Raw genomic sequence first — 13,472 nt, 5'->3', positions numbered from 1 at the left:
AGTTTCAAACACGTCCTGTGTCCTTACTTATGAGGACACAGGATGTGTTGAAACGCGTAGACGAATGATCAATGCGATTCACCCTTTTTTTGTACTTTGATCATTTTAAAGTTGTATACCAATAAAATTGGAAGTCCGATTCCTTTTACATACCACCAGCGCTGGATCAAAGTTCTCTCTTTTTCCTGCAATCGTTGTCGCTAGCAGTATGAGGATCCGAGCGCAGTCTGAACAAGACACAACAAGTGGTGAGCTGGAGGATCCCTCCCTTTTCTTAATGATGATTATTATTATTATTATTGTTGTTGTTGAGAGCTTGTTTTAACCCCTTTACGACGAAAGACGGATGTATCTGTCCTATGCAGGGGCTAGTTCCCGCATAAGGACGGATATATCTGTTCTCTGATCGGGTGGGTACTGCCACTGTACCCACATGATCAGCGACAGTAGCACGGCTATTATACACAGCCTGGCTCCTGCCCCAACTGCCGGAATCGAATCGCTCTCCGATTCCGTCAATTTAACCCATTAGATGCCACTGTCAATAGCGGCAGCGGCAACTAATTTGTTTGACAGAGGGAGGGAGCTCCCTCTGTCACCCCACGGTCGCCCTCGCAAAGAAACCGCGGGGCGCCGTTGAGTTTCCATGGCAGCCGAGGGCCTAACAAAGGCCCCCGGGTCTGCCTTCAGCAACTGCCTATTAGGCTATGCCAGAGGCATGGTCTAATAGATTGCCTGTCAGTTTTACACTGAAAAAAATAAATAAAAGATTACAGTAAAAATAAAATAGAAACACTTTTTTCCCCCAAAAAGTGGTTTTATTTAGTAAAAGTGTCAAAACAAATAATACATACACATATATGATATCCCCGCAATCATAACGACTCGAACAGTAAAATTAAAGGCGGCTGAATGGCGTCCAAAAAAAACACAAAAACAACGGCAAAATTTTCTCCTATTCCCCCCATAAAAAATAAAAGTTAATCAATAAGTCTCATGTACCCCAAAATAGTATTAATGAAAACGACACCTTGCCCCGCAAAAATCAAGCCAACATACGGCCACACATTGACAGAAAATTAAAAAAGTTACGGCTCTTGGAATGCGGCGATGCAAAAACAAGTAAATTTTTTCTAAAAGGGTTTTTATTGTGCAAATCTTTTATATAACTGGTATCCCTGTAATCGCGCCGACCCATAGAATAAAGGTAACATGTTATTTAGGCCTCATGCACATAAACTTATTTTTTTCCTCCCGTAAATACTGGCGTAAATTCGGGTACTTGGTCACACATATTTGACCCGTATTCCACCAGTATTTACGGACCTGTGCCCGTAAATACGGACCCGTTTTCTCTGCACTAGTCGGCAGCACCTTCTCTCTATTAGTTCTGAATAGAGAGAAGGGGCAGCCCTTTCGGGCAGAGTTTCTGCATCGATTGAAGGTAAAATAAGTAAAGTAAAAGAAGTTCATATGTACCCCGGCCGTTGTCTTGGTGACGCGTCCCTCTTTTGACATCCAGTCTGACCTCCCTGGATGACGCAGCAGTCCATGTGACCGCTGCAGCCTGTGATTGGCTGCAGCGGTCACATAGGATGAAACGTCATCCCAGGAGGCCAGACTGGAGGAAGAAGCAGGTAAGTTAACTTTTAATACTATTAACACTAGCGGTAGTCACTGTCCCGGGTGCTGAAAGAGTTACTGACGATCAGTTAACCCTGGACAGTGACTATCCCCTGACGTCGCCTAGCAACGCTCCCGTAATTACGGGTGCACACACGTAGCCACCCGTAATTACGGGAGCTCCATAGACTTCTATGGGCCTGCCCGTGCCGTAATTACGGCCTGAAATAGGACATGTACTATATTTTTCAACGGCACGGGCACCTTCCCGTAAGCATACGGGGAGGTACCCGTGGCCAATAGAAGTCTATGGGCCCGTAATTACGGCCCATGAGTACGGGCGTTTTTATGTTCGTGTGCATGAGGCCTTACGCTGCATAGTAAACGGCGTAAATTTATAACCTGAAAACCAATGCTGGAATAGCTGCTTACTTTCAATTCACTCCTAAAATAAAGTTAATAAAAGTTAATCGATATATTATATTCAACCAAAAATGGTGCAATCAAAAAACACAACTCGTCCCGCAGAAAACAAGCCCTTATACGGCTATGTCGACGGAATAAAAATAAAGTTACGACTCTTGGAATGCGAAAGAAATCAAAATCCATGAGAAATAAAAAAAATAATCCTTGGTCATTAACGCGCAAAATGGTTTTGTCATAAAGGGGTTCATCCAATATGCAGCTTTTCTGAAAGTTTGAAACTTTCAGCAGGTGAACTGCAATATAATGCCGTAAAAATATTACTACAGAAGTGTGAACTGCGCCTAAAAAATAATAAGCAACTTTAGTCAAAATCTGAACCAAAATAAATTAAGCAAAAGGAGAAGAAACCCTAAATAATAATCTTAAATTCATAACATGTATAATATAATGTGGATTTCACTATAAATAAGAACAATGCATTGTATATCATCATGTAACTTCTGACCAGCAGAATTATAGGTGACAAAAAATAGTATAAGTGACAGCCAGCACGGTTTTACTAAGGACAGAAGTTGTCAAACCAACCTGATTTGTTTTTATGAAGAGGTGAGCAGAAGCCTAGACAGAGGGGCTGCTGTGGATATAGTGTTTTTGGACTTTCCAAAGGCATTTGACACTGTCCCCCATAGACGTCTAATGGGTAAATTAAGGACTATAGGTTTAGATAGTATAGTTTGTAATTGGATTGAGAATTGGCTCAAGGACCGTATCCAGAGAGTTGTGGTCAATGATTCCTACTCTGAATGGTCCCCGGTTATAAGTGGTGTACCCCAGGGTTCAGTGCTGGGACCACTATTATTCAACTTATTTATTAATGATATAGAGGATGGGATTATTAGCACTATTTCTATTTTTGCAGATGACACCAAGGTATGTAGTAATGTTCAGTCTATGGAAGTTCGTGAATTGCAAGCGGATTTAAACAAACTAAGTGTTTGGGCGTCCAGTTGGCAAATGAAGTTTAATGTAGATAAATGTAAAGTTATTCATCTGGGTACCAACAACCTGCATGCATCATATGTCCTAGGGGGAGCTACACTGGGGGAGTCACTTGTTGAGAAGGACCTTGGTGTACTTGTAAATCATAAACGAAATAACAGCATGCAATGTCAATCAGCTGCTTCAAAGGCCAGCAAGATATTGTCACGTATTAAAAGAGGCATGGACTCGCGGGACAGGGATGTAATATTACCACTTTACAAAGCATTAGTGAGGCCTCATCTAGAATATGCAGTCCAGTTCTGGGCTCCAGTTCATAGAAAGGATGCCCTGGAGTATGTTTCACCACTTTTAAAAAAAATAAAACAATTTGCTAAAAAAAAAAAATGTTTTGTATCGCCATATTCTGAGAGCCATAACTTTTTTATTTTTCCATCAATTTAGAGGTGGGAGGGCTTAAATTTTGCGGGGCGAGCTGTCGTTTCCACCGATACCATTTTGGGATAAATGCGACTTATTGATCACTTTTTATTCCTTTTTTTTTTTAGAGCTAAGGTGACCAAAAAACAGCAATTTGCATGTTTTATATATATATATATATATATATATATATATATATATATATATATATATATATATATATATATATATATTTAGTTTTTTTACGACGTTCACCGAGCAGGTTAAATATCGCTATATTGTGATAGTTCGGACTTTTACAGACGTGGCGATACCAATTATGTTGACTTTTATTTTTATTTTTTACATTGCTTTAGGGAAAAATTGGGAAAAGGTTTTTTTTTTGAACTTTTAATATTTTTTTGGGAACATTATAAAAATCTTTATTTAACTGTTTTTGACTTTTTTTTTATTACTTGAAGCAGTGATCGTTGGATCGCTTGCATGATATACTGCAATACTAATGTATTGCAGTATATCGTGATTCTGACAGTCTCCTTTGAAGCTCTGCCGGAGGCAGGGCTTCAAAGGAGTACAAAGATGGCAGACATGGGTCCTTTGTTAGGCCCCCAGGCTGCCATAACAACCACTGTAAACGATGGGGGGCGCGATAGCGTGTTCGAGGGGGTGCCCCCCTGATTCTAACAATTTAAATGCCGCGGTCACGATTGACCGCGGCATTTAAGGTGTTAAACGGGCGGAATCAAAGTGAACTTTGATTCCGCCAGTTGCAGTGAGGTTTCGGCTGTGTAACACCGCCGTCACCCACTGTGTTGTATGGAGCGAACTCAGCCTGTGAACCTGCTCCATACTTCCCCTTAACGGCTGCCACGTACCAGTACGTGACATGTCGTTAAGGGGTTATGGGTAGTTCTTCTGAAGCGCCGCCTTTTCATGTCGGCGCTTCAGAAGAACTTTTCCAGCATCGGGACAGGATCTCCTGAAGCCCGGGCTGTTGCTAACAGCCTCGGGCTTCAGGGTAATGACCGGAGACCACTAGCGATCATGTTTAACCCCTCAGATGAGGCGCTCATAAGCGAGAGCGTCGCATCTGAGTGGTTTTAGAGGGAGGGGGTTCCCTCTCTCAACCCACTGGCGTCCCGCGAAGAAATCGTGGGGTGCAGATGGTTTCTATGACAGCCTGGGGGCCTAACTAAGGCCCACAGGTATGTCTTTAGTAAATGCATGTTAGGCCAGAGGCAAGGCCTAACTAATGCCTGCCAGTTTTACACTGCCAGTCATAATACACTGCAATACAGAAGTATTGCAGTGTATTATAAAAGCAATCAAAAGATCGCACAGTAAAGTCCCCTAGTGAGACTAAAAGAAAGTTTAAAAAAAGTTTAATAAAGTTTGTAATAAATGAATTTAAGTCCCAAGTAAAAAACTATTTAAAACCCACTTTTTCCTCAAGGTTACATTTATTTTGGGCCTTGAGGACGCAGCGATTTTTTTTTTTTTATTCCACTTTACTGTGTTCCGAGGGCCATAAGTTTTAAATTTTTTTGTCAATGTAGCTGTATGAGGGCTTGTTTTTTGCAGGACAAGTTGTATTTTTTTTAATGGTACCATTTTGGGTTACATATAATGCATTAAATAACTTTTTATTAGCTTTTTTTGTGCGGGTAATGGGAAAAAAAAAACAATTCTGCCGTTGTTTTTTGGGTTTGGTTTCTCCGCCGTTCACCGTGTGGTAAAAATGACATATTAACTTTCTTCTGTGGGTTGTTATGATTTCAGCGATACCAAATTCATATTGTTTTTTTGTTTTGTTTTTTACTACTTTTGCACATTAGAAACAGAATTTTTATTTTGAAATTCATTTGTTTTTGTGTCACCACAGTTTAAGAACCATAATGTTTTTTTATTACTGTCAACGGAGCTGTATGAGGACTTGTTTTTTGAAGGATGAGTTGTATTTTTAAATGCCATTATTTTGGGGTCTATATAACTTATTGATTAACTTTTATTAACTTTTTTTAAGGGGGGAATTTAAAAAAAACAAACTGCAATTTCACCTTAGTTTTTTGGGGCTTCAATTTACGCTGTTGACTGTGCGGCATAAATGACATGTTATCTTTATTCTATAGGTCGGTACAATTACAGCAATACCAAATATGTATTGTTTTTTTTAATGTTTTACCACTTTTGCACAATAATAGGTTATTTTGAGCATTCCAAGAGCAAAAACGTTTTTCCCATTAACCCCTTAGTGACCAGCCTATTTTTGGCCCTAATGACCAAGCTATTTTATTCATTTTTTTTTGGTCGAGTTCAAAGAGCTATAACTTTTTTTTTTTTTTCAGTCGACATATCTGTATGAGGATTTGTTTTTTGCGGGATTAGTTGTATTTTTTAATAGCACCATTTTAGGGTACATATAATTTTTTTATTAACTTTTTTTGGGGGGGGGGATTATAAAAAAAAAACCTGAAATTCCACCATTGTTCTATGCGTTTTTAAATTGACGCCGTTCACTGTGCGACGTAAATAACATGTTACCTTTATTCTATGGGTCGGTAAAATTACGGCGATACCACATATGTAGAGGTTTTTTATATTTTACGACTTTTTCACAATAAAAACACTTTTGAACAAAAATTATTTGTTTTTGCATCGTCGCTTTCCAAGAGCCGTAATTTTTGTATTTTTCCATCAATGTCGTGATTTTTTTGGGCTTGGTTTTTGCGGGACGAGACGTAGTTTTAATAGGTACTGTTTTGGGGTGCATGGGACTTATTGATTCATTTTTATTATTACTTTTTTGGGGGGCAATGGAAAAAAATAGCAATTTCGCAATTGTTTTTTGTGTTTTTTTTTACGGTGTTCACCTTGCGGTTTAAATTACATATTAACTTTATTAATTGAGTCATTACGGTCGTGGTGATACCATATATGTGTATTTTTATTTATTTTTTACACTTTTACTAAATAAAACCACTTTTTATGGAAAAAATGATTCTATTTATTTTTTTTACTGTAATTTTTATTAATAATCTTTATTTCACACTAATTACTTATTTTATTAGTCCCACTAGGGGACTTTACTATGCGATCTACAGATCGCTGCTATAATTCTTTGGTATACTTAGTATACCAGAGCATTATTGCCTGTCAGTGTAAATCTGATATATTAGGATGTGCCTCCGGTGCGTCCTAACAGGCATATGTCCAGGGCAGACCTGGGTGCTTTTATCAGGCCCCTGGCTGCCATGACACCCCATTGGAGACCCGCGATTGCATTTGCGGGCCGCCAATGGGTGACAGAGGGAGCTCACTCCCTCTGTAAACAAGTTAAATACCGTGGTCGCTATTGACAGCGGCATTTAACGGGTTAAACGGCCGCGATCAAAGTAAACTTCGATCGCGGGTGTTGGAGCAGGAGCCCGGCTGTCATCAGACACCCGAGCCCCGGCTCCAGCCTGCACGGGACACCCCTGCAGGACTTAAACTGGGCCACCGTGAAAAGGCGGCGGCCTAGCCTAAGGCCCCTCAGTGACCGCCATGAAAAGGCATATTGGTGGTCACTAAGGGGTTAATGTGGCTTGATGAGGGCTTGATTTTTGCAGGACAAGTCATTTTTAATTAAATCGTTTTGGGGTAAATATAATTTATTAAACATTTAGCAATTATTTTGGGGGAGAATGGAAAAAAACAAAACAATTCCGCCATTGTTTTTTTGCGTATTTATTGCATCGTTCATCATGTGGTTTAACCCCTTAGTGACCAGCCCATTTTAGGCCTTAATGACCAAGCTATTTTATTCGTTTTTCTATAGTCGCATTCAAAGAGCTATAACTTTTTTATTTTTTCGTCTACATAGCTGTATGAGGACTTGTTTTTTGCGGGATTAGTTGTGCTTTTTAATAGCACCATTTTTGGGTACATATATTTTTTATATTAACTTTTATTAACCTTTTTGGGGGGGATTATAAAAAAAACCTGAAATTCCGCCATTGTTCTATGCGTTTTTAAATTGACGCCGTTCACTGTGCGACGTAAATAACATGTTACCTTTATTCTATGGGTTGGTACGATTACGGCGATACCACATATGTAGAGGTTTTTTTATGTTTTACGACTTTTGCACAATAAAAACACTTTTGAACTAAAATTATTTGTTTTTGCATCGTCGCATTCCAAGAGCTATAATTTTTTTATTTTTCCATCAATGTAGTGATTTTTTGGGCTTGTTTTCTGCGGGACAAGACGTAGTTTTGAATGGTACTGTTTTGGGGTGCATGGGATTCATTTTTATTATGACTTTTTTGGGGGGCAATGGAAAAAAATTGCAATTTCGCCATGTTTTTTTGCGTTTTTTTTTTACGGTGTTCACTTTGCGGTTTAAATTACATATTAACTTTATTAATGGAGTCATTACGGTCGCGGCGATACCACATATGTGTACTTTTTTTTTTTTTTTTCAAATATATTTTTTTATTCAAAACCAGAACAGTTACAAGTATGCAATGTGTATCACACATACACTAATATATACACCAAATAACAATGTGTTCCAGCTTCAAAATTATTTTTCATTTTACTTGTCATCATTAAGTTGCAAGGTATGCAGTAAAACAAAACACAACCAACAATTCCCTTCCCTCCCCCCAACTCTCCCCCATCTCGGTGAACATTTTCTTAACTGGCCACCAGCATGCCTAGCGTGCCCTGGATACTCTGTGAACTATACCATGATGTGTGTCGAAATGTGCGCATGAACATCCCTATCTCTGCTGTGGGATAATGTTGCTCTATGAATTTACGCCAAGTTTTAAAAAATTGTTCTGTAGACCTTTCTTTGTGTTTTTCTAGGTCCGTCTTATCATACCCCAATAAAGTCTTGAGAGTAATCACGACCTCCGCAATTTCCGGGACCGATGCCTGTAACCAGTGACGCAAGATGCACTTTTTGATAGCCAATAAAGCCATATGCACTCCTTTCCGGGCCACTAGAGGTGGTCCCTCCCCCCCTGGATCCAGAGGAATATAGTGAAACAATACTGCCTGTGGGCTTGCGTGCACCTCCTCACCCCAGGTATCTTTAATAAATTGTAAAGCCCGATCCCAAAACGTGCAAATTTGTGGGCACAACCACATCCCATGAAGTAAATTGGCTTTATGTAAGTCGCATTTTGGACAATTACGCAGATAGTGTGCTGGAGCGTCCCTGTAGGATAAATTAAAGGCGTATGTCGCTCTGTGCATTAGCCTGAAGTGCATCTCACGCCACTGTTCATTCACCATGACCTTCCTCACCCTCTCCCATCCATCTCGTATCTTGCTGGAGATGTCTGGATCCTCCAGCTCCAACTCCCACGTTCTAAAGCAGGAAGTACTAAAGGAATCAAGATGAGCATTCCGAAGTTTACCATATAAACTTGCAAGACTTCTCCCCGCACCACCCTGCGGCACCATCCCATCAAATGCTCCCCGTATCTCTACTCCATCAATATTGCGGACTTTGTTTTTACATAACCCTGTTATTTGAGCATATTGCAAATATTGATTTTCCCTCAAATTGTATTTGCTAGAGACCTCCTGCCACGTAAGCCATCTCCCCTCCTCAACATTCATGAGTTGGCCCAGGACCTTGATCCCTTCATCTTTCCACTGCGAAAACAATTTATTCTGACTCCCCTGTGGAAACATAGGGTTATCCCACAACGGCCAGAATTTAGAAAGACCATACGGAAGACCAAAAAGCTTCCGCACCGCCTTCCATGCGCCGATTGTATCTTTCAGCAACAGACTTGCCTTAACGTTATTAGGCAGTTGAGCATATGACATGTGTAGCAGGGCCTGCAGCGGAACCGATCCCGCCAATTCCTGCTCCAGCTGAACATTGGAGTACATATTGGTGTTATGTATCCAATCCCCTATATGTCTGCAGATGGCTGCTAAGTTGTAGTATCGTATAAGTGGCAACTGAATACCTCCATCCACTTTGGGCAGTGCCAATTTTTTATATGCAATCCTAGGTCTCTTCCTTTGCCACAAGAATTGTAAAAATGCTGTCTGTAATTTCTGGTTATCTAGGTGCTTGATCAATATGGGTATGGTCTGCATTGGATATAACAGTCGAGCAAAGCTTATCATTTTTAAAAGAGCAGCCCTCCCAAACAACGACAATGGCAATGACGCCCATCGATTTAGTTCCTTATGGATTTTTTCAAACAAGGGTGAATAATTTAGTTTATAGAGAGAAGAGGGAAATTTGCCTATTTTAATCCCCAGGTATGTAATATATGATCTAGCTATTTCCACCGTGCCCTGCAAGGGTGGTCTTACCCCTGATTCCTTCAAGTAAAGTAATTGACTCTTTTGTGCATTGACTTTATATCCTGAGAAGGACCCAAAGTATTTTAGCTTCTCCAGCACCCCCCCCCCAAATGATCCCCAGGCGATTTCATAAATAACAAAAGATCATCAGCAAAACATGTTAGCTTGACCTCCTGGCTGCCAACCTTAATCCCTTCAAAATCTCTGGATGACAAAAGATGTCTCGCTAGCGGTTCCAAAGCCAAGTCGAACAGCAACGGAGACAGGGGGCATCCCTGCCTTGTTCCCTTCTGTAAATGTATCGGTGCTGACAAAAAACCTGCAGTGAACACCCTAGCTAGAGGTTCTGAATATAATGCTTCCAGGTAATTCCTGAACAATCCTTGTATCCCAAATCTATCTAGAACTATCCTCAACCAATCCCAGTGTACATTATCGAAGGCCTTTTCGGCATCTAACGTTAAAAGTGCTGGCGAATCATGTCCCTCCATATTAGAATTCCTCATTGCGTCTTGAACCGCCAAAACCGTGCGTATGTTTTTGACCGCCGACCTCCCCTTGACAAAACCCACCTGGTGTGGCCCGATCAAATTAGGGAGAAACATAGCCAACCTATCTGCCAGTATCTTTGACAATATTTTAACATCCTGATTTATCAAAGAGATTGGTCGATAGGACCCCGGGTTAGCCGGGTCTTTCCCATCCTTGTACAATACTTTAATATAAGCTACATTGCCCGACTTCAAAAATTCCTTATTTAACAGCATACGATTAAACACCGGCAATAAAATGGGCGTGACTTCCTCCCTCATAAGTTTGTAAAAATCACTAGAAAATCCATCTGGCCCTGGCGCTTTGTTATTCGTCAATGATTTAATGGTCGACATTATCTCTTGTTCCGTGATCAATGCGTTTAATGCTTCTCTATCAGAGTCCGAGAGAGATGGTAACGCTACGGAGTCCAGAAACTCCCTCCCCTCATTCCTCTCCGAAATGTCCTGTGCATACAGCGCAGTGTAATAATCTCCCAGTATATCATTGACGACTTTTGGATCTTTCTGTACTTCCCCATTCCCATCTCTCAACCCCCCTATGTGAGTCGGGCGAAATTGTCCTTTCGCCATTTTAGCCAGCAGGGAACCTGATTTGTTCCCATATCTGAAAAAATGCGCAGTTGTTTGCTCTCTCTGGAACCTTTCTTTTTTATCCAGCCACCTTTCAAACTCTGCCTTTGCCGTGAGCCAGTCCCCCCTAAGCGCTAATGTCGAGTTTGCCAAGTACGCTGTGTATTTCATGCGAAGGTTTCTGCTAGACTCGTTATAACGTTTGTTGGTTTTCCGTTTAAGCGAAGCAACATAGGAAATGATCCTCCCCCTCAACACTGCCTTGGCTGTGTCCCAAAACAAGTGGCTGTTTTCTCTATGAGCTTGATTTTCCTGACTATATTCCCCTAACCAGCCCTTCAAGCAGGATTGAAAGGATTCATCAGTTGCCAGAAATGACGGAAATTTCCACAATATATCCGACCCCCTTTTAAACGTATCTGCCAAGATCAAAGAAACCGGTGAATGGTCTGATATCACCAAGTCCTCTATTCGAGCACTGAGGATCCTAGAGAGGAGCACCGGAGAAGCCATAAAATAGTCAATACGCGACCATGCGGTATGCGCATGAGAAAAATGAGTGAATTCTCTACCTAATGGAAATTGTGTTCTCCATACATCTACCATGCCCGTGGAAGACATTAATGGGGCCAAGACTTTATCATGTGTTCTTTCAACCAACATCCTACCATCCCCCCTTCTCCTGTCCTCTGTTGTACATAAGACCGAATTAAGATCCCCTCCCAGCAGAATCTGAGGTTCTTTATCCGCTAAAAGTTTTCCTTCCAGAAATTTAAAAAAGACCCGATTGTTGTCATTTGGTGCATATATACAGTACAGACTCACTCTCCCCATGGCACCCTCCAAGATCACATGCAAATATCTACCCCCCTCATCCCGCTCAAAAGTAACCACCGAACATTCAATTCTTTTGTGTATGAGAAGTAAGACGCCCGCCTTGCCATTAACTGCTGGAGAACCCATTACTTTTTTTTACACTTTTACAAAATAAAACCACTTTTTATGGAAAAAAAATGGTTTTATTTATTTTTTTACTGTACTTTTTATTAATAATATTTATTTCACTTTGATGACTTATTTTATTAGTCCCACTAGGGGACTTTACTGTGCGATCTTCCGATCGCTGCTATAATGCTCTGGTATACTTCGTATACCAGAGCATTATTGCCTGTCAGTGTAAATCTGACAGGCAATCTGTTAGGACGTGCCTCCGGCGCGTCCTAACAGGCATATGTCCAGGGCAGACCTGGGGGCTTTTATCAGGCCCCCAGCTGCCATGACACCCCATCGGAGACCCGCGATTGCATTCGCGGGCCGCCGATGGGTGACAGAGGGAGCTCACTCCCTCTGTAAACAAAGTTAAATGCCGCGGTCGCTATTGACGGCGGCATTTAACGGGTTAAACGGCCGCGATCTAAGTAAACTTCGATCGCTGGCGTTGGAGCAGGAGCTCAGCTGTCATCAGACAGCAGAGCCCAGGCTCCTGCCTGCACGGGAGACCCGTGCAGGACTTAGACTAGGCTGACGTGAAAAGGCGTCAGCCTAGCCTAAAGCCCATTAGTGACCAACGTAAAAAGGCGTATTAGTGGTCACTAAGGGGTTAAATAATGTGTTGACTTTATTATATGGGTCGTTGTAGCAATGCAATGTATGATGTATGTGTATTATTATAATTTTTTGATTAACAGTTTTGCTAAATAAAACTACTTTTTTATGGAAATTTTTATTTTTACTGTGAACATTTTTTTTTCCTACTAATAAACTTATTTTATTTTTTTTTGTCCCACTAGGGGTCTTCAAATATGGTCTGCTGATCGCTTTTATAACGATTTACTATACTCCGTATATCAAAGCACTATTGCCTGTCAGTGTAAAACTGATAGGTAATCAATTAGGCCGTGCCTTAGGCACGGCAAGCCGAAAAAAGGCCCCCCGGTTGCCTTGGCAACCCATCAGCGCCCCACAATTGTGTCACGGGGCACCGATGGGGCGGCCTAGAAAGCACCCTACCTCTTTTACCATTGACACGGCATCTGAAGTGTTAAACGGCGGTAACACATTTACGCTCATTTGTGCAAACGGGTTGAAACATTTTTTTTATAACATTTTGTTTGACCAGACTTTCAGAATTAGTTAAGAAAGCAGAGGTTTGTAAAAGGTGTAAAAAGCCAAAGCATTTGGAAAAACGATCTACAGAATGATTGGAATCTTTTTGGTTAGTGGGAGATCAGGTAATATGGTTTAAAAAGATAACTCCATGAATTAGTGTATTATCTCATGAGCAGATACAATAGATATTCTGCAGGTGAATGCAACGTGGTTTGACAAGTGCCTTAATTTAGGGAATCTTCATCAGGGCCCAAAAAATGAGAATAATATAAGGTTTTACAGGCAAGAACTACAGTGTGCACCAGTGCAATTATACATTGTACTCTGCGCCTGGTATAGCTGTTTGTACTAGTTTTCATATTTGAGGTCAGTGTACTGTGCTGGCACATTTTAACCTGATCATGACAAGCATTGGCACTGAGAAGGTAAAGATTTCTTATTTTTATGTCG

This window comes from Rhinoderma darwinii, chromosome 3 (genome assembly GCF_050947455.1).
Source record: "Rhinoderma darwinii isolate aRhiDar2 chromosome 3, aRhiDar2.hap1, whole genome shotgun sequence".
Taxonomy (NCBI): Eukaryota; Metazoa; Chordata; class Amphibia; order Anura; family Rhinodermatidae; genus Rhinoderma; species Rhinoderma darwinii.
This window is presented reverse-complemented; position numbering follows the sequence as displayed.